The sequence below is a fragment of the Phlebotomus papatasi genome, chromosome 2 (assembly GCF_024763615.1).
Source record: "Phlebotomus papatasi isolate M1 chromosome 2, Ppap_2.1, whole genome shotgun sequence".
Taxonomy (NCBI): domain Eukaryota; kingdom Metazoa; phylum Arthropoda; class Insecta; order Diptera; family Psychodidae; genus Phlebotomus; species Phlebotomus papatasi.
Genome location: NC_077223.1, coordinates 100,379,508 through 100,386,608, shown reverse-complemented (window position 1 = coordinate 100,386,608; position 7,101 = coordinate 100,379,508).

Below are 7,101 nucleotides of genomic sequence, written 5' to 3'. Positions count from 1 at the left end.
AAACGTGACTGTCTCTTGGAATTTAACAAATGTTGCTTTGGCGGTTGAAAAGTTGTTTAAATGGCTTACAAACTGGCCGAAAATTCTGTACTTTAAATAGCAAGTTGGATTTTATTGCAGGTTGCGCACACGACTTTTATGAAGTGGAAATTCTCTTATTTAATTAATCCCTTGCAATTTTTAAAAATAAATGGGAAACTTATGCCACGAAAATTTTAGTTTTAAAAAACATTTATCAATTTCGTATATGTAGGGTCGGAGGAACGTCTGTTCGACAGGGAGCCCCTATTGACACTTTTGCCAAAATATTGAAAATTATTTAATGTATCTAGTAAAATATAAGTAATATAACGTTTTTTCTGCAATATACCTTTTACTATAAATAGATATGTTCAAAATTCATATCTCAAATGGTACAGAGTAAGGTGTCAATAGGTGCTGACACGAGTTCTTAAAGTGTAAATGGACGTTCCTTTCACCCTACTAGTAAGAGGTTCTTCTATTTAATGTAGGTAGATGCTTAGTGAATGAGTTCAAAGAATTCATTTACTACCCTAGATAAGGGGTGACTGCCACCCTACTGTTCCGATATTTACTACCATGTCTCATCGATAGAGACCATCCATAATTCCTTAAATTAAAAAAAAACTTTCGAACAGCAGGGGACTGTACCCCCTGAGGGTAGTAGCCCGTATAGAACTTCAAAATTATACAAAAACAACGTTCTACTACTCACCTTAAACTAATGATAAATCAGGATTATTTACATCTTATATAGTGTTTCTCTAGTGCCGGGTACTCGCTAAGTTTTTTCACGGGTTCAGGAAATGGTTCTACAACTGTTTATGTTAGAGATATTAATTCAATACTTCTTAAAATATTTTTACCGGTGCTGGCCAAAATCCTAAAAGCCAAAATTCAAAAAACCAAAATTCCGAGAGCCAAAATCCCGAAAAGGTCAAGTCCTGAAAAGCTAAAATCACAAAATTCAAAATTCAGAACATTAAAATTCTTGAAAGCGAAAATCTCCAATGGGTAAAAATCCCGAAACCCCAAAATTCTGACAGCCAAATTCCAAAAACCAAAAATCCCGAAGAAACATAATCCCAAAAGCAAAAATCCCGTATAGTCAATATTGTGGAAGGGACTAAATTACATATTTATTAGGTAAAAAAGTCTTAAATTCTTGTAATCTTTATTCAAAACTACGTTCATAGCTCAAAATCTTTCTCTGCACATGAAAGAGTTGTGAAAATGAGTCCGGGTCAAAATAAAAAAAAACCAAAATGCCAAACCCTAGAAGTTCCGAACGCCAAAATTCCGAATAATTCAAGTTTCCGAAAGCCAAAATCCCTAATGAATCCTAAATGATCCTGAATTCCAAAAACCTTAAAGAACCAAAATTCCGAATTCTTAAAAGTGTCATAGCTACTTCCATGAATATACTCCTGCTTTGTGAGGAAAAAGGAAATTTTCTGTTTTGGGAAATTATTCTACGCATTATCCACCCATATAATTTTATCTCCTTCAGGATTTTGATCACTCTAAATTTTGGATTTTGTAATTTTGGCTCTTTCGGGATTTTGAATTTCGGGATCTTTACTTTTAGGATCTTGGGTTCTTGCGATTTTGACTTTTAGGGGTTTTGGACCATTCGGAATTTTGGCTTTTTGGAATTTTTGGCTATTCGGGATTTTAGCTATTATAGGATTTTGGAAAATTCGAGATTCTAGCTTTTAGGAATTTTGCCAATTCGGTATTTTGATCAATTCTGTATTTCGACCTATTCGATTTTGGCTTTTGGAATTTTACTTTTCGAGATTTTAACTTTTCGGGATTTTGTTCATTCGGGATTTCGGCTTTCGAAATTTGACTCTTCGGGTTTTCGACTTCCTGAGATTCTGTTTTTTTCCAGATGTCGGCTTTCGGGGTCTTGGCTTTCCGAATTTTGGCCGGTATAGCCCTAAGCAAACCATTCTTCTTCAATTTCTTTTTTAAGCCAACATTTCGATTCTGAATGGGATCTTCTCCAGGGCATCAAGATTCTAGAAAAACAATTTCTTTCCAAGGAAATCGTTGAGAGTACTAACTTTTTACAAATTCTGCCATCAACATTTTCTTATCCATCACCGCAGTAGAGTCTTACGAAGTTTCAAAAGTTGAATTTTTAAAAAATAGGGCTCTAAATGTTTTCCTTGATAACAACTTTTTCTTTCAGACTTTTGATGACTTGAAAAAGATCCCATCCAGGATCAAAACGTTTTTCGAAAAAATTAATTGAATAAATTGAGAAAATAAACCTTACTCCCGGTTTTATTTGCATTAAATTTCCACGTGGTCGTCAACCAAAAGTAAACTGAATGATATTTTTATTAAAGTTCTAAAAAAATTCTCACAAGAGTAATGATTCATAATACTGTATCAAATTAGCACGACATTCTCATATTTACCACGGGTGATTAAATTTACATTTTATGTGTGTTGTGAAAAGTAATACATCGTTCTGTAGAGTAACATTTCTCATGTCACAAGGCATTTTTGATAGGGGAATGTAGGCATGGTTCGCATAGAGTGAACCTTCAAACGATGCGAATTTTCTCTTTGTTTGCAAAGAACTGACTTGCCATTTCTCATCTCGTCTCATGAGCTTAATAATTATCTATGTTATGGCTAAGAAATGACGAACTAGCTCTTTGCAAATATAGAGAAAATTTGCGTTGTTTGAAGGTTCACTCTGTGCGAACCATGCCAAAATTCCCCTATTTAGAAAACAATAATAAGTGGCAAAGATTTCTTTGTGTATACTTTATGCCTTTTATGCATAGAACAAATACTCCAAGATCGGTCCATCCGCAGCACCTGATTCCTAAATTTAAAACTAACTATAAATAACACAAAACTGTTCTCACCTTTCATGATCATGTCTGAACCATAAAATCTACAATGAAATGCCACTCAACTGCTAATGATCATGTTGGACTTGTTTTATTGTCCATGGTGCTTTTCTAAAAGAAAATCAATTATTCCAACTGCCACTTAGACTGCGAAAATAGCCTAAGATCACCATCATCCAACAATGATCCTCTCAATCATTTTATCATGCAAAAAACAACGGTATTTAATTAAGACGGGGAAAGATAATACAAATTACTATCAACAATTAATCTTACGCTGAGTGGAAATGCTAATTCTGGAATTATTGACTCTTTTATCGTCCATCTCGCCATCGTGTCACTAACCCCCTTCTGTGCCAATTGTCGATTTCATTTTCAAAGGAGAAAAACCAGCTTCAAATAGAAATCGAAAACTGTTTCAAGAATAAAGTGAAAATATCGTAGAAGCTAATAAATTTCTCCCTTTCAATCTCAAATCATTTGGATTACGCGCGGGAAAAATTATGTTCAATCGTAACGCATACACTCATGGACTTTCAATGATGATATTATTGACCTACAGCAACTCATCGAGAGCTTCTTTTTCGACGATGTTCAACTGGTTCTTGAATGAATGTTGGTGAAATGATCGCACGATGTCGCAGAAAATTAAACATTAAGATGTTGAGGGGCAAAAAAGCTCCCGGCTTTGATGGTGCATCGTGATTATCTCAATGGTACAATCACGATCACCGTAACTTTGAGTGGCGTTTATCGTGATCAAGGAGGAAATATCCAGTTAAAGATAGAAATATACAGAATTCCTAGAAAATATCATACAAATTTCGATAAGATACTTCTAAAATTTTCAATAGAAATAGCACGAAAAGTTTCTTTAGAAATATGGCATTTTTTTATAGATATTTCTTGGGGTTTCTTATAAAAAAATTGTACTATTGGATTAATAATTCAAATAATAATAATTAATAATGGAAATTCAGATATGTTCTCATAAAGTGAACTTCAAATGACGGGACCATATTTGAATTTCTCGGGACGTAACGCGTAGAGACCATTAAGGCATCTACACATTGGGAGCGATTTTCCTCAAAAATTTCTTTTCTGAAGAAAATCGGAAATTTTATGAAGGAAATTCTGTAATGGCCGCTACATTATTAATAATTGTATCGGAATATATTTGATACAATTCAATCATGTTGTCGTATATCCCGTGTTGGAAGAATCTGCTGACCGTAGATCGCCCAGGAGAGCCATCCTAGGAGTTTCTTGAGCAGAGGCGGTGCATTTTTCATTACATTACTATAGTATATCACAGTGAAAATATATTTTTCTAAACATTCAGATCTTAGTACCGAGACTTGAACTCACAACACTGTGAGTCAAGCCGGGGATCTATCCGCCCAAGAACCAACGGTATTGCCTATTGCGCCACTGAGATCCCCCTCTACACATTGTGAGCAGTTTTCGTAAAAAATGCATTTTTGACAGAATTTTGACGTTTTAACGTCCAAGCAGTGCTGTCCATTTCCTTCAAAAATGCAATTTTTGACGAAAATTACTTCCAAGTCATTTTTCCTGCCAACACAGTAAAGTAAGGTCGTTCTTTACAACCTCACTGTTGCAATGTCCGTTATATTCAAACCATGTCGATTCCTTCCGGCAAGCCCCTGAGTGTGTGAAGGTGATGGATAGTGACATGAGTGGTGTAGTTACTACGCCACTAGAGCTTCGTGTTCCGGAAGTCCAAAAAGGAATTGAGCAGCTTCAAATGTGTATAGACCATAGGTGGAAACGTCAAAATCTGTCAAAATGCAATTTTTGAAACAATATTTTGATTTTATGGCCTCTACACATTGGGAGCAATTTTTGTCAAAAATTGCTTTTTTGAAGGAAATTCCCTACAACGTTGTAGGGGGAAACGTCAAATTTCTGTCAAAAACGCAATTTTTGACGAAAATTGCTCCCAATGTGTAGACACCTTTAGACAAAACAAAAAAATTAACATTTTTGACAATATCAAAAATTTAATATTTTTGACAAAAACAAAAAATTTGACATTTTTGACAAAATAAAAAATTTGACATTTTTGACAAAATCAAAAATTGCTACAACGTACGCAAGACTTTACAGGTTAAAATTATCATTGAGATCGTAAAGAAACTCAATGAAAATTTTGAAAAAGAGTAACTTAAGAAAATTTTATATCCATAAAATAACCATCATAGGTACCAATAGGGTAACGTATGGTATTTCTGGACAAGGTGCTTTTCGGGACACAATATGAGTATTTTGGGACACATCAAAATACCTAAAAATATTATTTTTAATTATTTTTAAGTTTTATACGAAATATTAAGTTCTTTACGTATCAGATAAATACAAAACGTCTGAAATTTTATTTAATTTAAAGTGTGAAATATGTGTGAATTGTGAGTGTAAAAGAGTATTCCACTTTTCACAAAACCTTCAGTGTGGTCAATTTTGCAGATGACAACACAAACAGTGCTGTTTTTTTTTTCGATTTAAACCACTTTACAAGTGAAATTTAAACAAAATTTTTATGAAGTAATGAAGTTCAGACCTTCTACTTAAAGGTAAATAATCAGGCTTAGTGATATTTATTTGCATTAGCCACTTTTTCCTGTCCCGAAATACCCAACTGTCCCGAAATATACCATTATTACTTCTTTACATTTTTTGCTATTTTGTATAAAAAATTATGCATTTTTCAACATTTTCGGATAAAAATCTTATTCTGTATAGATTAAGATCAATATTTATATCAGCAAAGAAAAAAATAATTTGAAAAGTCGTTAAACTGTTTGAAACTTGAAAGTTCTAAAAAGTGTCCCGAAATACCACACGTTACCCTACATTACACATTGAATTTTGTGAACAAGAAATTAAAGATATTTTTTGAAGCCGATATCAAAATCAAGTTGATATTGAGAATATTTTTCCAAATTTTAATTTAGAAATACATATCGCAAATTTTGATGAAAATTTTTGAACTAAAATACTTCAAATTGCGTCAATTTGATAAGAATATTGAAGTAATCGTTTATATACTGTACAAATGAACTTTAAAATTCCCATTTTACGTTAAAATTTTCTTTCAAAAATGCAAATTACAGATTTTTTTATTTCCTTACACCATAGGGTAAAAAATAATAATTCTAAACCATGTCTAATTTCAAATTTTGAGATCTCCTTACAATTTTAGATAGTCGAAAGAAAATATTCACAAGAAGTGCTGTTCCTCTTGCTCTTCTGTTTCTTCTATTCTGCAGTTTTTTCTCTTTGCCCGTCTGAAACAGCGAAGGAAACTCAAAATTCCAGATTACAACGTGTCGCCCTATTGTAGTGGTTTTTAGTATGGAAGGAAAAATTTACACTAAAATACTTCAAATAGCTTTAATGCGATAGGAATATTGAAGTAATAATTCACATATTTTCAAATTAATTAGAGCTCACAAAAAATTGATAATGTCGACTTATAGGGGGTCGTCGAAGACCGGAAGTCGATGTCTCTTACCGTTTGCCTTCTAGCCGTGTCACAAACTTAGAAAAAGTGGATTATATAATTACTCTCCTTTTGAGTACGAGCAGTAATAGAGCAATTCCCTCTTACAAATTTATGGCAAGTTTTAAAATAAAAACTAAATAAATAAAAACAATAATAAACAGTAAGGAGAAAGAAAAACAATTGAAGAGAAATAAGTTTCCAACCAAGATCATTTTAAGTGTTCCAAATCGAATGCCTAATTGGATTCGGTGATCTTTATTATGTGACTATTATCTAGGAGTGGCAAATCAGTTGATTGGCGCTGATTCATCTCCATTATCAGGCCATCGGCGCCAATCAGTATCTATGATCGGCTGATCATCACCCAAAGTGAACAGTAAGTTACAAATTTTTAACCACAATATCTCCCCCTTGGTTAATCCCTCAGCTACTAAATAATTCGATTAGAAGTATGTTCTCCCAACGATACCCTGACCTTTCCTTAACTGTCTTTCTTTGGCATTTTCGCTGTGAAATTTCACCTGGAACATGCGACTTTTCAATTCTGCAACAAAACTGCATCGACCACGATCTTCCTCAACATCTTTTCTCCCACCGCGGATCTCTTCTCACTTTCATTGCCAAGGTCTTGCGGCTGTATGTAGCTGTAGCAAGTCAAGTGGGTGATTCATGATCATGTTG